Source organism: Salmo trutta, chromosome 37, assembly GCF_901001165.1.
Source record: "Salmo trutta chromosome 37, fSalTru1.1, whole genome shotgun sequence".
In the NCBI taxonomy this organism is placed as follows: Eukaryota; Metazoa; Chordata; class Actinopteri; order Salmoniformes; family Salmonidae; genus Salmo; species Salmo trutta.
In genome coordinates, this window is record NC_042993.1 from 2267341 (window position 1) to 2277415 (window position 10075).

The 10075-nt window shown below is 43.8% G+C and overlaps 1 pseudogene; it reads right to left on the bottom strand.

The window, feature by feature from the left end:
* The window catches only part of LOC115176863 (small conductance calcium-activated potassium channel protein 2-like), a 93431-nt pseudogene that overhangs the window by 26799 nt on the left and 56557 nt on the right, over nt 1-10075 (bottom strand).

Sequence of the window (10075 nt, forward strand, 5' to 3'; positions counted from 1 at the left end):
TGAATAAGAAGAGAGAGAGAGAGAGTTAAGGGCTGAATAAGAAGAGAGAGAGAGAGAGTTAAGGCTGAATAAGAAGAGAGAGAGAGAGAGAGGGGAGCGAAAAAGAGACGTACAAGGCCTTGTCATCTTCACTTGGAGCCTCTATTTAATGTCACCTAGGATGCAGGAGAAACCTCTCCTTCTCAAGTTAAAGGCCTGTGGGAGGTGTGTGTGTGTGTGGGGGGGGGGGGGGGGGGGGGGTTTGTTGGGATCAAACACTAAACACTAAACCAATAGATAGCCAACAGGTCAGTGAATAAAATACATTGTGCTTCCATCTCAAACTTATTGGCTTAGGGTATAACTCAGGGTTAGGGTATAACTCAGGGTTAGGGTATAACTCAGGGTCAGGGTATAACTCTGGGTCAGGGTTAGGGTATAACTCAGGGTTAGGGTATAACTCAGGGTTAGAGTATAACTCAGGGTTAGGATATAACTCAGGGTTAGGGTATAACTCAGGGTTAGGGTATAACTCAGGGTTAGGGTATAACTCAGGGTTAGGGTATAACTCAGGGTTAGTGTATAACTCAGGGTTAGTGTATAACTCAGGGTTAGGGTATAACTCAGGGTTAGGGTATAACTCAGGGTTAGGGTATAACTCAGGGTTAGTGTATAACTCAGGGTTAGGATATAACTCAGGGTTAGGGTATAACTCAGGGTTAGGGTATAACTCAGGGTTAGGGTATAACTCAGGGTTAGGATATAACTCAGGGTTAGGGTATAACTCAGGGTTAGGGTATAACTCAGGGTTAGGGTATAACTCAGGGTTAGGGTATAACTCAGGGTTAGGGTATAACTCAGGGTTAGGGTATAACTCAGGGTTAGGGTATAACTCAGGGTTAGGGTATAACTCAGGGTTAGGGTATAACTCAGGGTTAGGGTATAACTCAGGGTTAGGGTATAACTCATTCCCTGGAGGGCCTAGTGTCTGCGGCTTGTAGGTTTTTCCATTGAATTAAGACCTAGACAACCAGGTGACGGGAGTTCCTTACTAATCAGTGGCCTTAATTCACCAATCAAGTACAAGGGATGAGCGAAAACATGAAGACACTCGGCCCTCCGTGGAATGAGTTTGACATGTGGTTTAACCAGTGAATGCCATTAATCCACCAAGTTACTATGGGAGACAGAGGATGTTTTCTGACCAATAGAAAGAGTTCCCTGAAGGTTTTCAGAAGGTTACATCCTAACATTACAAACAGTGGCCAAATGTTTATCTAAGCCGTAAAGGTCAATGATGAATAAGAGAGAAAATGTCCTTGAAGTTCCCAGGCGGTGTATCCACAGTAGCAACCTTTAATATAGTGAATGTTCTGGAAAATGTCCTTGAAGTTCCCAGGTGGTGTATCCACAGTAGCAACCTTTAATATAGTGAATGTTCTGGAAAATGTCCTTGAAGTTCCCAGGTGGTGTATCCACAGTAGCAACCTTTAATATAGTGAATGTTCTGGAAAATGTCCTTGAAGTTCCCAGGCGGTGTATCCACAGTAGCAACCTTTAATATAGTGAATGTTCTGGAAAATGTCCTTGAAGTTCCCAGGCGGTGTATCCACAGTAGCAACCTTTAATACAGTGAATGTTCTGGAAAATGTCCTTGAAGTTCCCAGGTGGTGTATCCACAGTAGCAACCTTTAATATAGTGAATGTTCTGGAAAATGTCCTTGAAGTTCCCAGGCGGTGTATCCACAGTAGCAACCTTTAATATAGTGAATGTTCTGGAAAATGTCCAATATAAAACCGCTCTAAGAAAACTACGCTCAACTATAGCCCTGAGATTATTTTGCAGCCATTTTACAAATATTCTGGAGTATGTTCTTCGACCCTAAAATCCCAGTTCTTTGTAACTGTGTGTGTGCCAGGCTGCAGGCAGGGTGCATGCCTCAGAGCATGTGCAGGCTTGTGTTTGTGCATTCGCCCATAGCAGTGAGTATGCCTGCGTGGAAGAAAAGCCAAACCCATCGGAGTGTGTGAAACTTCCTAAAGAGGCCTTGTGGCTCCTCTGTTTTCCGCTGCGGTCTGGTCCGAGCTTCCCTTCCCAGAGAGGAGCTGAGTCCTTCTCTCCCTTCGCTGCGTCGATACTTTATCTAAGCTAAAATTATTGATCACCTCTCTCTGCTCTGCTCTCCTCTCGCCTGCCAGATACACAGAGACATAATGTACCCTACATATTTCATAGTGGGGACTATTTTTGAAACTTGGATCTTTAAACTGCATGAAAAATTGGCCCAGGGGCGAAGAGAAGGTGGGTGAGAGATACAGATGGGAGAGGTAAAGAAAGATGTAGAAGGGGGAGATAGAGAGAAAGAGGATGGTAAGGGAGAGAAAGAGATGTCCCCCTGCCCAGTGCTTTCCATACTGGCAACACAACACTCTCTTTTGGAGGAACAGTGTCACTTCATCGCAGGGTGCCGCGTGTGCATCTGAGGGCCAATCAGAGCTTGCGTGCTGCTCGGGAGTCATCAGTGTTTTCAGCGACTTAAAACCCTCACACCAACCCCCCTTATTTCTAACCCTAAAGCAGAGAACCAGATCAGAGGCCAACAGCATACACACACACACACACACACACATACATACACTCACAAACACATGCAGACACACACTCACATAAACACACACATAAACACACACATACACACACACACACACACACACACACACACACACACACACACACACATACCCTCTTGGTGAGTTGTGTGTCCATCATGAAGTTGTGGACGTGTTTCTCCGCCTTGGTCAACTCCAGCTTCCTTGCTACCACGGCAACCACCAGAGCTGTACAGCCCGCACCCTGAGAGAGAGACAGAGAGAAATAGAGAGAAAGAGACAGAGAGAGAGAGAGAGAGAGAGAGAGAGACAGAGAGAGAGAGACAGAGAGAGAGAGAGAGAGAGAGAGAGAGAGAGAGAGACAGAGAGACAGAGAGAGAGAGAGAGAGAGACAGAGAGAGAGAGAGACAGAGAGAGAGAGAGAGAGACAGAGAGAGAGAGAGAGAGAGACATATTATGACATTTGAAATGTCTCTATTTCGTTGGAACTATTGTGAGTGCAATGTTTACTGTTCACTTGGATTTTTATTTCACTTTGTTTATCTATTTCACTTTGTTTATCTATCTATTTCACTTGCTTTGGCAATGTTTCCCATGCCAATAAAGCCCCTTAAATAGACATTGAAATTGAATTGAAAGAGAGAGAGAGTTAAAGGATATTGCATCTCAAAATCTAATGTTCTCAGACATTTTCATACCTCTAGAATTAGGAGAAATCTGCAAGCCTCAATCCCAAACGAATAAGAATTCAATCTAATTAGATGGTGCCAGTCTGAATTAGATGGTGCCAGTCTGAATTAGATGGTGCCAGTCTGAATTAGATGGTGCCAGTCTGAATTAGATGGTGCCAGTCTGAATTAGATGGTGCCAGTCTGAATTAGATGGTGCCAATCCTTTCCATTGACTTGGGGTTGATGGCTGTAGATTCCTCCTAACGAATGCAGCTAGCAGGGTCTAAACTACAGATAGAATGTGGAATACTACTTTAGAAAACTACAAAACATCTGACATTAGGAAAATGTCTGACAAACTTTGATTTTAAGGAGAACTGTGGCTTGAATGGAGTCTCACAGACATCCCTTGGAGAGTGAGACGGAAAGAGATAGAGAGAGAAAGGACAGGAAGTAAATTAAGTTTAATTTTAAATACTGTTTTGTAAGGTAGAGAAGGAGAAAACATGTTTCTGAAGAGGGAGATAGAGAGGGAGGAGAAAGAGAGGGAACAGGAATGTGCTGGTGAGAGAGGAGGAGAGGGAGATGGAGGGAGGAAGTAGGTATTAATGAGGTCGCCATAACTCCTGATAAGAAATTAATTAGGATTAACAATGTTTAATCAAAATATGTGTGTGCGGGTGTGCATGCATACTGAATGTTGATAAACCTGTTGCTAATGGACTAGACTTTAATGCATACTCTTGAAAAAACAAGACACTTTTGCTGAAAATAATTTTAGCGAGCGCATCTAAAACGTAAAAGACAAAAAGCCAGTGACCACATCTTTACTCTCTGTACACTCTATTTGTAAAATATAAATAAAATATAGTGAAAGCCTCGCAATGTTTTTATGTGTGTGTGTGTGTGTGTGTGTGTGTGTGTGTGTGTGTGTGTGTGTGTGTGTGTGTGTGTGTGTGTGTGTATATGTCTGTCTGTGTATGAGTGGGTTTACAAAGTAACACTGATTTCAAACTAAATATCTGTCATAAACAGGGAATCCCCCATCTGTCCTCTTGGTCATAAAACATTAACACAGAGCTCTCTCTCTCTCTATCGCTCTCTCTCTCCCCCCTCTGTCTCTCTGTCTCTCTCTGTCTCTCCCTCTCTCTCCCCCCTGTCTCTCTCTCGCTCCCTCTCTCCCCCCGCTCTCTCTTTCTGTATAATAAACACATCCAGGGACAGCAGACAAATCTTTGTAATAAAACTGTGTCAGGACACACACACACACGTACACAGTCACATTCATTTTAGTCATTTAGCAGACGCTCTTATCCAGAGCAACTTACAGTAGTGAATGCATACATTTCATACATTTCTTTTCCCTGTACTGTTCCCTCGTGGGGATCGAACCCACAACCCTGGCGTTGCAAACACCATGCTCTACCAACTGAGCCACACGGGAAACCTATGCATGTACACACAGCAACAGCCATATGAACATGAGAAAATGAAAAGCCTTGAAGAGTGGCATGTTTTTGTAATCTAATTTGGCATACATTAACAAATTCCCCCATTCTACTCCCCTCTTTTTAACTTCCACACGCACACTGACCCCCCCACCCCCACGTCTCTCTTCTGAGCTCGTGCTGCTAGGTGACCTAAACTGGGACATGCTTAACACCCCGGCCATCCTACAATCTAAGCTTGATGCCCTCAATCTCACACAAATTATCAATGAACCTACCAGGTACAACTCCAAATCCGTAAACACGGGCACCCTCATAGATATCATCCTAACTAACTCGCCCTCCAAATACACCTCTGCTGTTTTCAACCAAGATCTCAGCGATCACTGCCTCATTGCCTGCATCCGTAATGGGTCTGCGGTCAAACGACCACCCCTCATCACTGTCAAACACTCCCTAAAACACTTCAGCGAGCAGGCCTTTCTAATCGACCTGGCCCGGGTATCCTGGAAGGAGATTGACCTCATCCCGTCAGTAGAGGATGACTGGTTATTCTTTAAAAGTGCCTTCCTCACCATCTTAAATAAGCATGCCCCATTCAAGAAATGTAAAACCAGGAATAGATATGGCCCTTGGTTCACTCCAGACCTGTCTGCCCTTGACCAGCACAAAAACATCCTGTGGCATTCTGCAATAGCATCGAATAGCCCCCGTGATATGCAACTTTTCAGGGAAGTTAGGAACCAATATAGCCAGGCAGTTAGGAAAGCTAAGGCTAGCTTTTTCAAACAGAAATTTGCATCCTGTAGTACAAACTCAAAAAAGTTCTGGGACACTGTAAAGTCCATGGAGAATAAGAGCACCTCCTCCCAGCTGCCCACTGCTCTGAGGCTAGGAAACACTGTCACCACTGATAAATCCACAATAATTGAGAATTTCAATAAGCATTATTCTACGGCTGGCCATCAAATCAAATTTATTTATATAGCCCTTCGTACATCAGCTGAAATCTCAAAGTGCTGTACAGAAACCCAGCCTAAAACCCCAAACAGCAAGCAATGCATGTGCGTTCCACCTGGCTACCCCTACCCCGGTCAACAGCCCTGCACTCCCCACAGCAACTCGCCCAAACCTCCCCCACTTCTCCTTCACCCAAATACAGATAGCTGATGTTCTGAAAGAGCTGCAAAATCTGGACCCCTACAAATCAGCCGGGCTAGACAATCTGGACCCTCTCTTTGTAAAATGATCTGCCGAAATTATTGCAACCCCTATTACTAGCCTGTTCAATCTCTCTTTCGTATCGTCTGAGATTCCCATAGATTGGAAAACTGCCGCGGTCATCCCCCTCTTCAAAGGGGGAGACACTCTAGACCCAAACTGCTAGAGACCTGTATCTATCCTACCCTGCCTTTCTAACGTCTTTGAAAGCCAAGTTAACAAACAGATTACCGACCATTTTGAATCTCACTGTACCTTCTCCGCAATGCAAGCTGGTTTCAGAGCTGGTCATGGGTGCACCTCAGCCACGCTCAAGGTCCTAAACGATATCATAACCGCCATCGATAAGAGACATTACTGTGTAGCTGTATTCATCGACCTGGCCAAGGCTTTCGACTCTGTCAATCACAACATTCTTTTTGGCAGACTCAATAGCCTTGGTTTCTCAAATGATTGCCTCACCTGGTTCACCAACTACTTCTCCGATAGAGTTCAGTATGTCAAATCGGAGGGCCTGTTGTCCGGACCTCTGGCAGTCTCTATGGGGGTGCCACAGGGTTCAATTCTCGGGCCGACTCTCTTCTCTGTATACATCAATGAAGTCGCTCTCGCTGCTGGTGATTCTCTGATCCACCTCTACGCAGACGACACCATTTTGTATACTTCTGGCCCTTCTTTGGACACTGTTAACTAACCTCCAGACGAGCTTCAATGCCATACAACTCCTTCCGTGGCCTCCAACTGCTCCTAAATGCAAGTAAAACTAAATGCATGCTCTTCAACCGATCGCTGCCCGCACCTGCCCGCCTGTCCAGCATCACTAATCTGGACGGTTCTGACAGAATATGTGTACAACTACAAATACCTAGGTGTCTGGTTAGACTGTAAACTCTTCTTCCAGACTCACATTAAACATCTCCAATCCAAAATTAAATTTAGAATTGGCTTCCTATTTCGCAACAAAGCATCCTTCACTCATGCTGCCAAGCATACCTTCGTAACACTGACCATCCTACCGATCCTCGACTTCGGCGATGTCATTTACAAAATAGCCTCCAACACTCTACTCAACAAATTGGATGCAGTCTATCACAGTGCCATCCGTTTTGTCACCAAAAACCCCTATACTACCCACCACTGCGACCTGTACCCTCTCGTTGGCTGGCCCTCGCTTCATACTCGTTGCAAAACCCACTGGCTCCAGGTCATCTACAAGTCTCTGCTAGGTAAAGCCCCGCCTTATCTCAGCTCTGTATTATTGATTGTATGTTTGTTTATTCCATGTGTAACTCTGTGTTGTTGTATGTGTCGAACTGCTTTGCTATATCTTGGCCAGGTCGCAGTTGCAAATGAGAACTTTTTCTCAACTAGCCTACCTGGTTAAATAAAGGTGAAATAAAAATAATAAAATAAATAAAAATTACAATTACTTTCAACCAGGGACAAATCACATCCTGTACTCACTGTCTTTCTCACCCTCTCACCTCTTATCCTCTCTCTCTCTCTCTCTCTCTCTCTCTCTCTCACCTCTTATCCTCTCTCTCTCTCTCTCTCTCTCTCCTCTCTCTCTCTCTCTACGCTCTTGAGCCTCTCTCTCTTCGTCTCGTTCGTCCATACTCTCGGAATCGTCATCCTTCTCTCTCTCACACCTCTTTTCCTCCGCTCTCTCTCTCTCTCCTCTTCTCGTCACTCTCTATCTCGCTCTCTCTCTCTCGTCTCTCCTCCTCGCTCTCTCTCATCTCTCTCTCTCTTTCTCTCTCTCCTCTCCATTGGTCTCTGACCTCATCACCTCCTCTTTCCCCCTCCTCTTTCCCTTCCTGCTCATCCTCCTCTCATCCTCCTTGTTCTTTTCTGTTCCTTCTCTACTTCTCTCTGTAGCTTCCCCTCCACCATCCCTCTGATGTGTGTGGAAAAAAAATAAACCTTTCAAGCAGAGGGCACAGACCCCGAGTGTGTCTATATAACTCTTTATTTGTGTGTGTGTGTGTCTATATACCTTTTTGTTGTTGTGTGTGTCCTATATAACTCTTTTGTGTGTGTGTGTGTGTCTATATACTCTTTATGGTTGTGTGTGTGTCTATATAACTCTTTATGTGTGTGTGTCTATATTAACTCGTTATGTGTGTGTGTCTATATAACTCTTTATGTGTGTGTGTGTGTCTATATAACTCTTTATGTGTGTGTGTCTATATAACTCTTATGTGTGTGTGTGTGTGTCTATATAACTCTTTATGTGTGTGTGTGTGTCTATATAACTCTTTATGTGTGTGTGTGTGTGTCTATATAACTCTTTATGTGTGTGTGTGTGTGTCTATATAACTCTTTATGTGTGTGTGTGTGTGTCTATATAACTCTTTATGTGTGTGTGTGTGTGTGTCTATATAACTCTTTATGTGTGTGTGTGTGTGTCTATATAACTCTTTATGTGTGTGTGTGTGTCTATATAACTCTTTATGTGTGTGTGTCTATATAACTCTTTATGTGTGTGTGTCTATATAACTCTTTATGTGTGTGTGTCTATATAACTCTTTATGTGTGTGTGTCTATATAACTCTTTATGTGTGTGTGTGTCTATATAACTCTTTATGTGTGTGTGTCTATATAACTCTTTATGTGTGTGTGTGTCTATATAACTCTTTATGTGTGTGTGTCTATATAACTCTTTATGTGTGTGTGTGTCTATATAACTCTTTATGTGTGTGTGTGTCTATATAACTCTTTATGTGTGTGTGTGTCTATATAACTCTTTATGTGTGTGTGTGTGTCTATATAACTCTTTATGTGTGTGTGTCTATATAACTCTTTATGTGTGTGTGTGTCTATATAACTCTTTATGTGTGTGTGTCTATATAACTCTTTATGTGTGTGTGTCTATATAACTCTTTGTGTGTGTGTGTCTATATAACTCTTTATGTGTGTGTGTGTGTCTATATAACTCTTTATGTGTGTGTGTCTATATAACTCTTTATGTGTGTGTGTCTATATAACTCTTTGTGTGTGTGTGTCTATATAACTCTTTATGTGTGTGTGTGTGTGTGCCTGCATGTGTGTGTGCATGTCTGTGAGCGCATTTGTGTGTGTTTATGTGCATGATCTTGCATACGTCTGTGTGTTTTGTGTGTTTTTGTGTGTACGTGTGTTTGTGTGTGTGCGTGTGTGTGTTTTAGTGAGTGAGTGTGTGTGTGTTGTGTGGGATGTTTCTGGAGTCATAGTGAGAGTGCATGTCAAGCTCTGTGATAGTGGTGTGTGTAGGATGCAGTCAGTAACAGCGGGTATGGGAGTATCTGTGTCCACCCCCGTGTGTGTGTGTGTATCTGGCTTTGTAAGTGAAGGTGTGGGCGTATGTTAGTGTGAGCAGGAACAGACAGGGTGACACAGATACAGAGAAAGAGGCTGAGAGAATAAAGGGACAAGGAGAGAAGGAGAAAATAACTGAATGAATGAATTAATGAATGGAGAGAGAGAGGGAGATGGAGAAACAGCAGAAAAATAGAGAGAGAAGACAAAAGACAAAGAGAGTAAAAGAGAGATGGGTAGAGGGAGAGAGGGAGAAAGGAGGAGCGAGGAAGAGACAGAGAGCACCTGACTGAAATAAACACAAACAAAAACAGAGAAAGAAAAGAGAGAGATGGGTAGAGGGAGAGAGGGAGAAAGAAGGAGAGAGAGAAAGAGCCAGAGGCATCAATACTGACACTAACAGACAGACAACAGACCAAAATAAACCCATAGTCTGAGGAGAGAGAATGGGAGAGAGAGAGAGCGCGAGAGAGAGAGAGAGAGAGACAGAGAGAGAGAGAAAGAGAGAGAACAGAGTTACACACACACACACACACAGTCCATTAGACTCAGAGCACAGATGCAGGCTAATACAGGGGGATAAACAGACAACATAAATGACAGAAAGCCCCCTAATCCTGGGCCTAGTGACCGAGAGAGGACAGGCGATATGAGGACAGAGAGAGAGGGAGGGAGTAGGACAGAGATAAAGAGAGGGAAGGAGGAGGACAGAGAGAAAGAGAGGACAGGAGATAGGAGGACCGAGAGAAAGAGAGGACAGGAGATAGGAGGACAGAGAGAAAAGAGGACAGGAGGTAGGAGGACAGAGAGAAAGAGAGGGAAGGAGATAGGAGGACAGAGCGATAGAGA